At 45.5% G+C, this 16,230-nt stretch overlaps 1 protein-coding gene across 12 annotated transcripts in view; it reads left to right on the plus strand.

Moving 5' to 3' along the window:
* The window catches only part of MAP4K4 (mitogen-activated protein kinase kinase kinase kinase 4), a 191,457-nt gene that overhangs the window by 105,543 nt on the left and 69,684 nt on the right, over positions 1-16,230 (plus strand). The window lies entirely within an intron of this gene.

Here is a 16,230-nt window from a genome sequence, read left to right on the forward strand (position 1 = left end):
CAGATGGAGCTGATTTTGGGGTGAGGTTTTTTTTTGTTGTGTGGGTTTTTTGTTGTTGTTTTTAAAAATAAAAGCAAACACTCATATCCTTAGAACTTAATTTTGTAATTATTACTTTATTTTGCTATCTTTATAATAGCTTCATGTTCTTCCTTTTCCCATTCTGCACCCCTTGTCCCTTGCTTTTTAATTCATGCCAGCCAGAGTACAGCTGAAGGCTTTATCTAGCTGAGCATCATTTGTTGCCAGTTTACTAATTTAATGAGCAGTTTCTCTGAGGCTTTCCTTTCTGACTGTGCTTTGGGATTTCTCCATGTGCCTATTGGAGGGATGAAGCTGCAGGAAACCACAGGAGAGGAGACTCCAGCCATGACGGGCTTTGTTCAGATGCCTGTAGTCTGGCACAAGCTGACCTCCACAACACATGGTCTTTCACTTAGCTGCCTCTCTCCAGCTATTGGATATGTCTGATTTGCTCTGTGTGTGATTTTTGCTGCTTCCATGCTGTTTGGTAATGTTTCCAGACCCAGTGATGGATCCTTGCCTTAGTGGTGAAGCTGGAGCTGGCAGGGTTGCTGCAGCCTGTCCCTTTGTGTATGACTTCATGGTCACACAACTTTGCTCTGAGCAAATCCGGTGCCTTAAAACACATCCTCCTGAATTTTGAAGCTCTTCAAACAATCCAAATTTCCTCCTTCAGATGTAAAGCCCTCCCACCCCCAGCTTTGACTGGGATAATTGTTCCTTTGTTTGGTTTCAAGTCACTGTGATTAAGAGCAGACTTTTTTCAGACTGTCACTTTGTCGAGTTATGGGACTAGCATATAGTAAAAAAGTTGTAGTATCTCTTGGGGTGAATACCCTGAGAACAGAATTACAGGCATTTTCCTGCTTACTTTTTCCCTGAGACCCTCTGGTGATAGTAGTACTTTTGTTTCCCAGCAAAAATCCCTCAGAAGACAGGCATTTATTGGATAAGAAAGGCCTTCTCCTTTGGCTTTTTGGTTTTTTTAAATGTACTTTTGAATTTGTCTTAAGGAAGGTGCTGCTCCAGGTGCTGGAGGTGAGCACAGCTCCCGCGCAGGCACTGGCTGGTGGGTGTAGTTGGGCAGACTTGGGCTGTATGTGACACAGGAGATGTAGTTGCTGCTGCAGGCTGGGGAAACCAAAGTGATGCTCTTTCTGAGGGAGGTCAGATTATTCCTGTATAGGAGGATTTCTATAAAACATGCTGTGTCTGCATTTATTTCACTCACAGTCAGGTTACTGAGTGTTGCATTGTAACAGTGGTTTGTGGTACAGGAGCTGAGCCATTTGAACTGCCTGTCTGAGAAAAGAGGCCCCAAAACAGCTCCCAGCAGGCTCACAACATGCATGCATCCACTCTCTGTCACCTTCTGCTTTGAACACCTGTGATGTCCAGTGAGTGGAATCAACAAACCTGAAGGAGCAGTGTTGCCTTTGGCCACCCTGTGGAGGGCTGCAGCCTGGATGGGGAAGCAGGTGTGTTTACACCTTTTTCCTGCCTGGTACAGGGTTTTTTTCTCTCTGGGTAGGGTGGCCTGGTTTCTTTTACAGATATTGTGGTTGATTGAGATTCACAGATTGCATTGGATTGGAAGGGACCCTCAAAGGTCATCTTGTCCAACCCCCTGCAGTGAGCAGGGACACCTCTAATTAGATCAGGCTGCCCAGGTCCAGATCAAGTCTGATCTTGAATGGATGTGCCCTCAACCACATACCTGAGCAATCTGTTCGAGTATTTTACCACTCATTGTAAAGAACTTCTTCCTTATGTCCAACCTAAACCTTCCCTGCTCCAGTTTAAAACTATTTGCCCTCATCCTATCACTGCAAGCGCTTTGAGAAAATCCTTCCCCAGCCTTCCTGTAGGTCCCCTTCAGATAGTGAAATGTAGTTATGAGGTCTGTCCCTTTAGGCCTGTCAAGGGAGAGTTTTTGATTGAGTAAACCTCACTTGATAAGCTCACGAGTGTGGGTGCCTGGCTCCCTTGTTCTTTTTAGACTGCTTTCTGCCTGCTGTGCATATGCAGTTTTAAGCAGCTAACAATTCATTGCTTCCCTGTAGCCCCGAGGGTCCCCTCTGCTTAGTTGGGGTGCAGTTGTGAAAGTCAGGGCAAGGCAGCAGGGAACTCTGCCTTTGCAGCATGGAGGCAGTGTGGGGTAAAGAGCAGCCAAGCCTCACTGGAAGTTGGTGTCGGGAATTATAGACTTCTTTCCCCAAACTCCTGCCAGCACTCCAGGGTTTCAGCTCAACAGAGAGACACTTGTGCTGGGATCTGAGCTGTTTGTTTTTACATGGGAGTGAGATGCCATAGTGGCTCTGATTTTTGAGGTGAAATGCCGTTCAGTAAATGCAGGCCTGTTCACAGCCCGACAGCAGAACTGAACATGCAGTGTAGTATTAGGACCATTGATATTTTCTCTAGTCCTGTTTTCTTGGTTGTTAATTGTGATCTCTCTGTCACCTGCCTAGCTAAGGGTAAGTGCAGCTGGGGTATAGTATTTTCTGCAAGCATTTGGAGGGAGGCAGAAGGGCTTTTCTTCTCTGGCAGGTAAATAATTAGCTGGCTATTGGCAGCTTCCTTGCTCAGAGTGGGGAGTAAGGGGGAGAGGGGACTGATGCCGCATCTGATAGATGGACGCAAGCATCTTGTGGCTCTGTTCATTGTTAATTCACTCCTTCAGCACTGCTCAGCTGTGAGCTTTCCAGGCTTGCTTGGCAGCACTGACAACAAAAACATCTGGTCCAAGAATATAGTTCCCTTCTGTTGGCAGCTGCATGAAAATTATTTTGTACATAGTGGCATAATGCCAAGTGCACTTACTTGCACACTAAAGTGCACAGCCTTTATAGAGCTTTGGCAGTGCAGGGCCATTTTAAATGCTGTGCATAAGTCAGCATTAATCTACTGAAGAAAATAAAAACCTCAGCAACTGATTTTATAAAGAACTCACTTATCACACGTGCCCAGACATGGTTGTACCTTTGTACCTGTCTAACAGCTGTTCCTATAATTCAAAAAAAAAAGCCTTTTGGTTGGAACTCCTGATTGTCATCTGTCCTCTGGAAGGGCTTGGCACTAACATGAAGAGAAACTTGGCCCTTGCAGACATCCTTAAATTCCTCTCATCAGCAGCCACACGTCTGTTACTGATAGAGTTTGTCTCTGACTTTAGGAAGGATCTAGTCTGTGCTGAAGAAGATGTTAGCTGTGAATCAAGTAGTTTGTATGTCTGCTGGTAAATTGTAATTTGAATGATTGGACCTGATAATTACAGAGTCATCATCATCATCTTGTCAGTCAGTTGTAAATCATTCTGTAATGGATTTCCTTTAAAAAAAAAAAGTTGTATTTCTGAGCACAAGTGTAATTTAGAGGTAAAATATAATATCCATGTGCCTTCCTGATTTGTAAACCCTTTGGGTTGTAAGTGTTGATCTCATTCTTACATGAACAAGCAATTTTAAGAGATCTTTGGTCCAGCAAAGCTACTTTCCTCCCATGTATTTTATTTATCTTTTGTTTATTCCCATAGAGTAGCTGAACTTAGTGCTGCTTTTTCAGCCTGTAAGCTGCTGTTTGGTTTAGTTTTCAGGAATGCTGCAAAAGAGTGTGGAAGAGCAGAAACCCAGGTCTGGCATCAGTCATGAACCTGGGTCTGCCCTTTGCATAAGGAGCCAGTTCCTCCCTGGTAAGGAGCAAGTGATTTGAGGGCTTCAACAGGGTATTTCTCTGGGTGTGTGTAGGGCTGACTGTTTAATAGCTACTTACCTGTTCTGTTGCTGCCAGGAAGAGCAACTCTCACCAAAATGAAGAGTGAAGGAAGAGAAGGCGGAGATGGTAGCAAAGGGAAGAGAAGCTTCTGCTAGCTTTTGCAGCAGTCTTTGCTTTTAGTGTCAGTGAAAGGAAGTGCATGTATTTTCTGGGATTATTTTTAGAAGTCAAAGTGGAATTTGACAAGCCTGTAAGGCTTGGTCAGGTCTCCTCCTTTCTCCTCACCCCAGCCACCCATGGTCTGCACAGACGATATATATTCAGCCTGTTTCTCAAGCACACTACAGTGGGCTGGTGTTGCAGCTTTCTTTGCCCCTTGTCTGGTGAGAGCAGTGGGCCGTTGAACCTCTTGGGTCTTCCCTGTTCACACCTTGAGTTTTCCCTTTGCAGTACTTTCTCTGCACAAAGAAAGGGAGAAGGCTGCGGATTACTGACAGAAGCTGAGAGGTGACTAATACTGGACCAGAGAAGCTAAAGTGCTTAACCTTTAGGCAAAGATTACCTGAAATTAAAACTTGTAAAGACTTGTGCACTTGGACTGTGTCATTCAATCATGCTTGTAAGACACATGTACAGATTGGACGTTCCTTTTATTCTTGAGTAATTTACATATTTTGGCTGCTTCACAAAAGAAACCTTGTGTTGAATAAGTCAGATCATGATCTCACACTAGTCCTTGCTGACAAGGAGTTTTTTTGGGGGCCGCAGCCTAGCCCAGAATGTGAAGTTTTCCTTTTGTGGGTGTAAATCAGAGTGCAGGTTTTACTGGCAGCATGTACAGTGGCTATTAAAAATGGATACAAGCTCCTAAGCCAGTGTATTATCCTCAGTGTTTGGGGATGTGATGACTGTCTGTTAGATGTCATTTGATTTGGCAGGTGTACCTCTGTCTGAGTTACAGCATTTTGGAAAAGAAGTGTTAAGTCTATCTCTTTATAGCAAATGGGCTAAGCGAAGTGTGTCGCTTTATAGAAGTGAAGTGGTGGACTGTAAAGGAAACACTGGGATTTTACTTTCAAGGCTTTTCTTAGTGCTCATTTTCTGACAAAGTGCAAGTCTTTGTAAGTGTTGCAGACAGAGTTTTAAATATTTGGAAAGAAAAACTGCAGCACTAGCAACATTTTAATGAGGAGGGTTTGCTTAATTAAAGCCTAGAAGACTTAGGGAATGTGGACAGCTGAGGGATTAGCATTGTGTTATAAAGTTCTTCTTCCAACTACCACTTGATTTATCTCGGAAGCTGAAGTTGGTAATAACACTTGCAGTCTTCCAGAGGCTGTTTATTTGCCTTAGCCAATGAATAGAATTGATGCTGCCAGTGAATAGAATAGAATAGAATTAACCAGGTTGGAAAATATCTTCGGGATCATCAAGTCCAACCTATCACCCAACACCATCTAATCAACTAAACCATGGCACCAAGTGCCTCATCCAGTCGCTTCTTAAACATCTCCAGTGATGGTGACTCCACCACCTCCCTGGGCAGCCCATTCCAATGGCCAATCACTGTTTCTGTGAGGAACTTCTTCCTAAGATCCAGCCTAAGCCTCCCCTGGCACAGCTTGAGACTGTCTCCTCTTGTTCTGTTGGTGCTTTCCCGGGAGAAGAGTCCAACCCCCACCTGGCTACAGCCTCCCTTCAGGTAGTTGTAGAGAGCAATAAGGTCTCCTCTGAGCCTCCTCTTCTCCAGGCTAAGCAATCCCAGGTCCCTCAGCCTCTCCTCATAGGGCTTGTGCTCCACACTCCTCACCAGCTTTGTTGCCCTTCTCTGGATGCGTTCCAGTGACCAAAGCACTGCACTGGTTAGGCCGCACCTCGAGTACTGTGTCCAGTTCTGGGCCCCTCAGTTTAGGAAGGAGGTTGACTTGCTGGAACGAGTCCAGAGAAGAGCAACAAAGTTGGTGAGGGGTTTGGAACATAAGCCCTACGAGGAGAGGCTGAGGGAGCTGGGGTTGCTTAGCCTGGAGAAGAGGAGACTCAGGGGTGACCTTATTACTCTCTACAACTACCTGAAGGGAGGTTGTAGACAGACGGATGTTGGTCTCTTCTCCCAGGCAAGCAGTACCAGAACAAGAGGACACAGTCTCAGGCTGCGCCAGGGGAGATACAGGCTGGATGTTAGAAAAAAGTTCTATACAGAAAGAGTGATTGCACATTGGAATGGGCTGCCTGGGGAGGTGGTGGAGTCGCCATCACTGGAGGTTTTTAGGAGAAGACTTGACGGGGTACTTGGTGCTGTGGGTTAGTTGCTTGGGCGGAGTTGGATTGGTTGATGGGTTGGACGCGATGATCTTGAAGGTCTCTTCCAACCTGGTTTATTCTATGTATTCTATTCTATGTATGTATTCTAAGCCTAGATCCATCCTGTCTAATTTTAGACATGTAGTTGTTGTGCTGAAGCCTGGAGCATAGCTGCTCTGTGTGCCTGCAGTTTAGCATGGAGGGTGAAAGGTTCCTGTGAGGACACAGCTCTGTTCGCCTGAAATGAGATTCATCCCATAGGAGTGGCGAGGGTCACCACTGGGACTGTGTCTCTGAGCAGTGTGAGGTATGTGTTTCAGGGCTGCTCGCTGTTGGCAGTTGTGGTGGTGCTTATTCACACACATATTTTTTTATAATTTTTAAATTTATTGTTCACATTGAATTGATTTTTGAGTACTGTTGTCAATTTGCTCCCTCAGCTTCATAAATCTCTGTGTTTGCTCTTGGCCTAAATGAACAGGATAGGATAGGATAGGATAGGACAGAGTAGGATAGAATTCACCAGATACTACATACTGAGCGGTGCCAAGCCCTCCATCACTGTTGGGCAAAAAAATTGTGGCATGTGATGGAGCTTCTGAATGTGTTGTCAGCTCCTTCTCCAGGCTCATCTCTTGTTAGTAAAGGTTCCTATGTAAAATAGCCATAAAGAAATGCCACAGTGGGAGTACTTTTCCTTCCTCTCCTTTGTTGTGTTCCTGTTTGTGTGTGTGTGGTTACAGCTTTTGGTTGCAAGTTGTTGGGGTGTTTTGTTTGTGTTTGAGCATTTGGGTTTAATTCAGTGTACAAAATTAAAGAGGGGTAGTACATGAATCCTTCTGCTCTGTTAATCTACTGGACTTACTGGTCAGTGTGTGTGTGAGGGTGTATACTGAACAAATCTGCAGGGGAATTGGTGTCTTCATATAGTTACAGGTTTTCATGATGTATGTACTAGAAGAACATTCATGTTGTGCCTGAACTGCCGTTTTTAATGCATTATACCTTCCCAGCTTGAATTTTGCTAAAACAGCTTCTGAGTGGCATTTGGTATGTAAGAAATCCACTTCCAATCATTTCAGCCTTTCATTTTCTCTTCTCTCTCAGATGTTTGCCTTCTGCCTGACTCCTTTCAGAGCTCGGTTTCGAACTAGACCTTTAGTTTCTCATTGAATCTGTCCATCTGCATGAAACCTGCAGGATTTGGAAGACTTCTCCACCTCCCAGGTCCAGACTGTGACTCTGCAGTATCTGGACTGCACATGTAGGGAAGAACACAATGTGCTGATTTGCTTTGGGAAGGAGATCTGCCCTTCAGGTGGGCATGGTGGAGCTTCATACTGCCTGGGAAGAGCAGAGGTCAAGCAGTAGGCAAACACCATCACTGGCTCTGATGCCCCAAGAGATGCTGCTTTCCTTGGCATCAGGTCTTTTAAGTAATCACAACTAGGATTGAGGGACTAGCCTTAGAGATGGTTTGAAAGGATTTTCCTGTAGGACATTTCTCCCTTAGTTGTTTTTGGAAGGCCCCTGGCATCCTGGGGTTTTACTGGGGGAGATCAGGAATGGTGCAGTCTCTGTGCCTTCAACACAGCTCATTCAGTGATTAGCAAAGGCACCAAGGGGCACATCAGGCAAGAAAGAAAATACTGTAGTCAAAGTGATTGGCAGAGGAGGTGGTTTGGAGGGAGACAACAGACAAGTATTGTCTTCACGTGGTTTTTGGCTCCTTCCTGCCTGCACGTGATTCCATCCCCTGTGTCTGCACAATGCTGCTACACAGGCTCCTTCAGGCGATGCTGGGACCCTGCTTAAGAGCTAGCCCACCCTCATGCTTTTTTGTCCAGCTAATTTAATTGTTGCTTTATGGCTGCAGCCTCAGCGATGGCACTCTTGTGAACAATTTGGCTCATTTTCTGTCGTTTTCAGATGGTGCCTTTAGCGTGCAGTAGAGAGGGTGTTGTGCCAAGGGGAGACAAAGCAGCCTCTGTGTTGCATTTGTTGGAAAGTGTGTTTCTAACCTGCTTGATGAAATCTGGCCACTGAAGGTAACCAAACGTGATCATAAGAACAGCACTGTTCTGGCAGCCAGTTCTCTCAAAACTAAGACTTTTTTGACCTTTGAAAAAGCATCACAGCCATCTTCTGCAATTGCTCTGCCTGAGCGGTGTTGCTGATTTGCTGCTTCTGGAAGCATGGCTCTGTGCCAATGACAGAGCGGCTTGGAGGCTGGTGGGCAGCTCAGTTACAAGATGGGCTCCAGAAAGCTCACAGAAAGCGCTTCAGAAGTGTTTTATCTGCACGAGCTGCATGTTTAAACAAGGGGCAAAGTCTGCAAGGCACCCTCACAGCAGTGGTGGGGCTGTGCTCACCACCCATGCCACTGTTTGGTGGATGCCTACTGCTCCTTTGTTGTCACTGAATGTGGCATGGCAGATGCATTTTCTTAAGGGTGAACAGTCTGGAGATCTTGGAACAGGTGTGGGCTTGGGAAGGAGTTGAGAAACGAACGTGCTGATGCCAAGGTGTTAAAAGTCTTTGGGTAAGGGGTCTGTGAAAGAGAGACCTTGTGTGTGAAGTGGTGCAGGCACACTGAATCCAGGGGGGTGAGAAGATGACAGAGAGGAAATAAACTTGCATAATGTCTTCAGCTTGAAGGTAACAAAGCTTAAAGGCTCTGTAAAAGACTCTCAAGAATGATGGGATCGTAATAAGAAAGTTTTATGTTAAAATTTAGGAGTGACTTTATATGGACTAGTTAAATGTTTACTGCACATCTTGATTAAAGTCTTTTGTTTTAAATGGTTTAAGACCTTCCCTCCCCAGAAGCCTGTGCTTGGTATTTTCTTTTAAGACCTATTTTATGTCAAATTCCTAATTCCAACATTCCATTGTGGTGTTGAAGAGGATCATGTTTCTCCATGTTGTGCTCTCTGTACTGCAAGCTGCTCTGCTTTACATGAACTTCCTACCTTGGCAGGCACTGGCAGGGACTTGCCCAGCACTAGGAGTCTTACTGCTCTTGTGGTTAGGTTTTGCCCAAAGCTCCAACCTCCTTTTCTGCCTGGAGCCAGCACCACAACTCACAGCTCAAATACCAAGCTGTGTGCAGTACTGCCCCAACTCTTCTGACCAAAACATCTCCCTCATATGTGAGAACTTTATTAACAAGTTTATATATTATAGATTCCAGCACCAGAAAAGGTCACCCGTTTTCCCTGTCCTGGACAGATTCTGCTCTGAATGGATGTTGACCAGGTCTGGGGTGCAGGGAGAAGGTAGGAGGTGACACACAAGCAGAATGGTGGTTTCCAGCACCTGGTCTCTTGATTTCTTGGTTTATCCAGGAAGATTTTTTTTTTTAAGGACTCTTTGTTTGTTTGTTTAATACGAGTGGAGAGCAAAAATGAAAAGTGAGAGGAAGTGGAAAGGAAAATAAACTGAGTTTCTTGTGGTCTTGCTTTTCTTCAACTTGCATGTTGATGGTGAAAGAAAGGCCAAGTCATCATCATCGTGGTGTCACTGAATGGAAGCTAGTTTCCACTGCATTAGGTCTCTGGGTTAGCAGTCCCTTTCCTCATCCCAGCATTGAGCTGGGGATGCTTCCTGCCCCTCCACACAGATCTCAGCTCTCCTGTGATTTAAAGATTCCCAGATCCCCCAATGCCACCACTGGTGCTCAAGATCCTCAGCAATTCACCTTACTCTGAAACCCTCAGTAAAGCGTTGCCAGCTGCCGTTCCCTAGGCAGTACAGCTCCATGGGTACAGGCAGGCAGAGGTTTGTGAACAGCATTAGGAAAGCAAAGGCTTGGGGGCTTGGAGGCTTCCTGTTCCCCACCTGCTTTTGCCTGCATGTTCAGATTTCCACTGTTGGGGAGTGCTGTTAGTTCATGAAACACCTACTTGTGGATTAAATGACTGGTTGCCATTTGTGTGGGAGGGCTGACATTTGCCACTGTTTCATTTCTTGCATCAAAAAGGAGAGTTACTGAAAAGATTGATTTGTATTTCTCTGCAAACTGATTTGAGGCAGCATATAAATCATCTGGTGGGGTAGGTAAATGTGCTTTTGTCTTCACCACAGACCATTGTCTTGCACAATCATAGAATCACAGAATCATAGAATCGGTAAGGTTGGAAAAGACCTCAAAGATCATCAAGTCCACCCTGTCACCACAGACCTCATAAACAGACCATGGCACCAAGTGCCACGTCCAGTCCCCTCTTGAACACCTCCAGGGACGGCGACTCCACCACCTCCCTGGGCAGCACATTCCAATGGCGAATGACTCGCTCAGTGAGGAACTTTCTCCTCACCTCGAGCCTAAACTTCCCCTGGCGCAGCTTGAGACTGTGTCCTCTTGTTCTGGTGCTGGTTGCTTGAGAGAAGAGGCCAACTCCCTCCTGGCTACAACCTCCCTTCATGTAGTTGTAGAGAGCAATGAGGTCTCCCCTGAGCCTCCTCTTCTTCAGGTTAAACAACCCCAGCTCCCTCAGCCTCTCCTCATAGGGCTTGTGCTCGAGGCCTCTCGCCAGCCCTTCTCTGGACCTGTTCAAGTGTCTCGATGTCCTTCTTAAATTGTGGGGCCCAGAACTGGACACTACTCAAGGTGTGGCCTAACCAGTGCTGAGCACAGGGGCAGAATGACTTCCCTGCTCCTGCTGGCCACGCTATTTCTGATGCAGGCCAGGATGCCATTGGCATCTGGGCACACTGCTGGGCACCTGGGCACACTGCTGGCTCATGTTCAACCAGCTGTCAATCAGCACCCCCAAGTCCCTTTCTGTCTGTCTGCTCTCCAGCCACTCCGACCCCAGCCTGTAGCGCTGCATGGGGTTGTTGTGACCAAAGTGCAGCACCTGGCACTTGGACGTGTTGAATACCTTGCTTGGCTGTGTTTTCTCATTCATGTTTTCCCTTGTACTAGTAAGGTAAATGAAATCTGAAATTGTCCTGAGTTTCTCCCCTCTAAGCTGTACCATTCTTGGAGAGGGCAGAGAATCAACAGCTATCAAAGAACAGTGGTTGAGCAGCTCTTTCACCTGGAGGAGCGTGGATGGAAAGTCACCACTTACATGCCTCGGGATACTTCCTCGCTACACCTTTAGGTGTTTCTTTATTCTTTTTTTGTTTGTTGGGGAATTAAAAAATTCTGCTCCTGAAATTATTTTATTTTGCTGTAGAGCTTGGGAAACAGCATTGTTCTCCCCTTACCCACCCAAGTGTGTTTCTCAGAGACAGATTCTTGTAGAGGTCTCGTACCAGTTGCAGTGCTGGGCTAGGTCATGAGTGTTTTGCTTGCTCTCCTGATGCACCTAGACACTGATGCTTAGGGGAGTGTATAAAAACAGGGCAGGCATGAAGTGATTTTTCTTTTCCTTCAGTTACGCCCTCCCTGCTTCTGGCACTTCACGAGCTGTAGTTCCCTTCTCCCCCCCTACCACAGTGTCTGGCAAAGTGCTTCTGAATTCCTCATCTTGTAAGAATTTGTATAAAGAAGCAAAATTTTCTTGCAATGATGATGTGGGGGGAATACCTGTGGAAAAAGTGCTGAAATAGCATAACTGATCTATTTCTTAACATGAATCTCCTCAGTTTTCATTTGACTGGGAGTTACTCCCGTGGCCAGGTACTTATTCAGATACTTACAGCATTACAGTTCGGTAAACAGTGATGTAATGAAAATAACGAGTCACTGCTTTGCTGTCTGCATGCAGAAAGAGAAATCTGGCTTTTAGCATGCAGTGGTGAATGGAAGAGCAAACGGCGCTGAGATGTTGTGCCACAGCCATAAGCAAGCTGATCGGGTGCCACTAGGTGGCATGCAGAGAGATGACATGCCTGGTTTTGGTTTGAATGTGCTAATTCAAGTGGTTAGAAATTATCTTAGTGCACATAGGTGGATTTCTGTGTGGGTGTCATACATGGTTTTTAATCTTACAGGCAATGTAATTTTGGTAAAACAACATTGCAGTTAGAAATCCCTAGAGATGCTGACATGTCCATTTAATGTCTGAAGGGAAACACATGGAGAGGGAGAGGAAAGCCTCTCCAAGCTTGATTTAGCCACATGAGTCTTGCCAAAGTATAGCTTATTGCAAAAATTACTGGTAATCAGATGTGCTGTCACAAAGAGGCAGCAAATGCACAAGTATAAAACACTTACACCAGCCCTGTCACAGAGCAGACAAAGAAGGTTTCAATGGGAGTTTGTATTCACAGATAATAGCTTAAAGTGGTAATTGATGCCAGCTGCATAAAATCACTAGGAAGGGTTCACCAGCTGCCTCTCTCCTTCAAGAAAAAGGATGTACTTTTTGTATTCCTTCATGAGAACGACAGTCTCTTGCCTAATTCAGTTTCTATTTTCCTCTTTTGTGATACTGGTGCCTTTGCAAATGGAGGAACTGATGGTGGTGCAGCATGTGTGTTGTTGGTATGAGGTGAGGGACCTTCTGTCCCTGAAGCACTCTCACATGTCCAAATTCTGGGATGGCCACCAAAAACACCTCCCTCTTCATAAGAGGATCCCTGGTGCAGGCTGCAGCCTGTCCTCCCTGCAGCACGTGCGTCTGAAAAGAGACCTGTGCGGAAGCAGTCTTATCCGGTGAGATATTTGGGTGGGATTCATCTCACCCTGATGTGAGACATCTGCAAGACTGGTGTCTGGATCCTGGCTAATGACCTCATCCTCCTTTTGTAGTTAGTGGGGAGAGGTAAACAGTGGCAGAGTGAACATTGTTTGGCCTCTTTCAGATGTCCACGTTTGGGATGAAAGCAACTGTACCCTGGAAAAAGGCATCCCTCGATACAGAACAGAACAATTTTGGTCTGGCCTGGGGGTTTTTTGTTGTTTGGGTTATTTTTTTTTTAATAAATTTTTTTTAGGCTGACACCAATTGCTGTACCACACTGGTACTGCAGCCTTCTCTGTGCTGATTAATCCTCATGATAGTTCCTGTCGCCACAAAGTCTTCAGGACTGAGTGCCAGGGAGTGATCAATCCACACTAAGTAAGTGGAGTCCTCCAAAGCCTGGCAAGAATTACTGAATCCATTTATTTTTGTAGGTTGGAATTTGGACACTCTTTGAATTGTGGACAAATGCTCAATGACAGCTGAAATAGGACTTTAGGACTGTTACTGGCCTTAGCTATGGGACATGATTGGGGTTGCTGCAGGCCATTGAGCAGGTGCTTTGACAGAGCCCCAAGGAAAAACTGAAAGCAGTAGCTGCCTGCATTTTGCTAAGTCCCTGTGCACCTTTTGTTGTTGTTTTGTCTTTGTGGTTTGGGGTGTGTGGGGTTTTTTTTGTGGGTGTTTGTTTGTTTGTTTGTTTGGTTTGGTTTGTTTTCAGGAATAGATCCCGTCTAAGCATTGTAAGTTTGGCTGTTGTTGCAGTAGATAAACATGAACAACCTTTAGGACATCCTGCCCATTGTATTATAAAAGCTATTGTGTCCACGTGCTGAAGATAGGAAGTAATTTTTATGTAAAGAAATCATACAAAATAGCAGATTAATCCAATTATGCATACTAAGATATCAGCAATTAAGTCCCAAACTGGTAAGTTTAAGAAAGCTCCTGTTAACATTTTTTCCCCTAAATTCAAAGTTCAGTGTGGTAGTTTCTTGTACAAGCATGCATTTTTGCATGGAGTCTCAATAAGTTCAAAATCACACAACAGCAAAGACAATAGAAGCAGCTGAGGAAGCACCAAGTTAGTTTTGGCTCAAAAAGCTGTTCTGATAACTCTCTGTCTCTCAGAGCTACTGTTCACTGGGAACTTTTGATTGTCAAGATTTATTTTACTATTTTATTCAATTTTCCAGAAATACACAGTATCTTTTTTTAAAGCTATGTCATGAGAAAAAAATAAGAATAGTTTATCCCTGGTGCATTTTGGGAGTTGTCTCCTAATAATTTATGAGTAAGCACTGCACGCCACAGTTAGTGTATTTAAACTAAGCGTTTGCTTTGTAGCACAGGGTGGTTCCTTTTGATAAAGCCATGCCTACCACTGTGCACAAAGAGTTAAAATGTACTTGGTGTTAACATCTGTGTATGCTGTGAATAGGATATTTGATTGCTAGCATGGTACAAATTGCAAGGAAGTTTCAGGCTTAAAATTTTATCATGTAATCAGCTTTGATATTACAGGATGATCAAAATATGTGCTACCATTTCCATTAGACAACCACCCAAGGGAACGGGGCTTTTGGGTTCTGCCTGGAATCAGTTTAAGGTAGACAAATTCTCCCATTTTTATTCACTCCACAATTTTATAGCCAGGCTAGAAAATTGTGGAGCGAATAAAAATTGTGCCTGAAGGGGTAAGCCAGCTGCCCTTTCCGTGCATTGCTTCAGAGGTTCTAGGTGAAGGCTCTCGCTGTCGAGGTGTGGCAAGAGAGCGCTGGGGGTAGGATGGTGTCTGCTCCTTCTTCTCCTCTAACTGCTGGCAGCCTCTTCAGACTACCTCAAAACATGCATGGATCCTTCCGAATAACACATCCTGCTGTCACTTCGAAAATGGATCGTGGGTGTTTGTCAGGAGTGGTCACACTGTGTCACCAGTTTCAGCTATTTGAAGAGCTGCCCTCCCTTCACCTGAGCTGCTCTCTGCTTGGCACCTTAGTGAGGTGGGGGAGCTGGAGGAAATCCTTCCCCTGCTTTTGTGTCCCAGCATCCTGTTTACTTGCCCAGGCTCTGGCCCTCACTTCCTGAAGCACTTGCTCTTCCTCTGCAAAGGCAGATGGAGGAGGAACAAGAGGAATTCCTGATCTCCACCTCTGCTTTCCTGCATCAGCCCCAGGCTGGCACTGAGGTGGGACCCTGTGGTCCCCAACTTTGCTTTGGCAAGTCCCCCAGGAAACAGGGCCTGGTCTGGTCCTGTTAAACATGTTCATCAATGACATTGATGAGGGGACAGACAGTGTCTGCTCAGCAAGTTTGCTGATGATACCAAACTGGGAGGCTTGGCTGTTACACCTGAAGGCTGTGTGGCCATTCAGCAAGACGTGCACAGACTGGAGAGCTGGGCAGAGATGAACCTAGTGAGGTTCAACAAGGATAAGTGCAGAGTCCTACATCTGGGAAGGAATAATAAATTGCACCAGGACAGGTTAGAAGGTGATCTGCTAGAGAGCAGCCCTGTGGAGAAGGACCTGGGAGTCCTGGTGGATAACAGGTTACCCATGGGACAGCAATGTGCACTTGTGGCCAGGAAGGCCAGCGGAATCCTGGAGTGCATTAAGAGGAGTGTGTCCAGCAAATTGAGGGAGGTTCTCTTCCCCCTCTACTCTGCCCTAGTGAGAGCTCACCTGGAATACTGCATCCACTTCTGGGCTCCCCAGTTCAAGAGGGACAGGCATGTACTTGAAAGAGTCCAACAGAGGGCTGCAAGGATGTTTGAGGGACTGGAGCGCATGCCCTATGAAGAAAGGCTGAGAGACCTGGGGCTTTTTAGTCTGCAGAAGAGAAGACTGAGAGGGTACTTAATATCTATGAATAGCTGAGGGGGTGGCAGGAGGGAGGGGACAGGCTCTTCCCAGCTGCACTCTGTGGTAGGACAAGGGGCATTGGATATAAACTACAGCACAGGAAGTTCCACCTCAACATGAGGAGGAACTTCTTTACTGTGAGAGTCACAGAGCACTGGAACAGGCTCCCCAGAGAGGTTGTGGAGTCTCCTCTGGAGACCCATCTGGATGCATTCCTTTGCCACCTGCAATAGATTCTATGGTCCAGCTCTGGCAGGGGACTTGGACTTGATGATCTCTGGAGGTCCCTGCCAACCCCTAACATCCTGTGATCCTGTGAACTGGCTGCATTGAGCCACTGCCTGGTGTTTAAATAGAAGTGGTTGTGATTTTCAAAATTAAAGGGAAAAAAATGAGGAAGATGGAAATAGTGCTCCTCTGCTGCAAATGCACAGATGTGTCCAGAGTTCTAGTTCTCTGGGTTACGAACAGTAATAGCCTGCTAGCTATGTATTTAAGGTATTGCAAGCATAGGATCAGTAAACAGATTCACTGGATGAAGTCTGGTGCATCCTTCTTTCGCTTTTTGCCCCTACTGAAAACTTGGGAATAAACAGGATTTTGATGTCATGAACGTAGGATGTGTTTACTGAGCATGATGGTGGTATAAATGGAACTTTAAAAAAACTTTTGTGTGAAAGAGGAAATAA

This window comes from Dryobates pubescens, chromosome 7, assembly GCF_014839835.1.
Source record: "Dryobates pubescens isolate bDryPub1 chromosome 7, bDryPub1.pri, whole genome shotgun sequence".
Classification (NCBI taxonomy): domain Eukaryota; kingdom Metazoa; phylum Chordata; class Aves; order Piciformes; family Picidae; genus Dryobates; species Dryobates pubescens.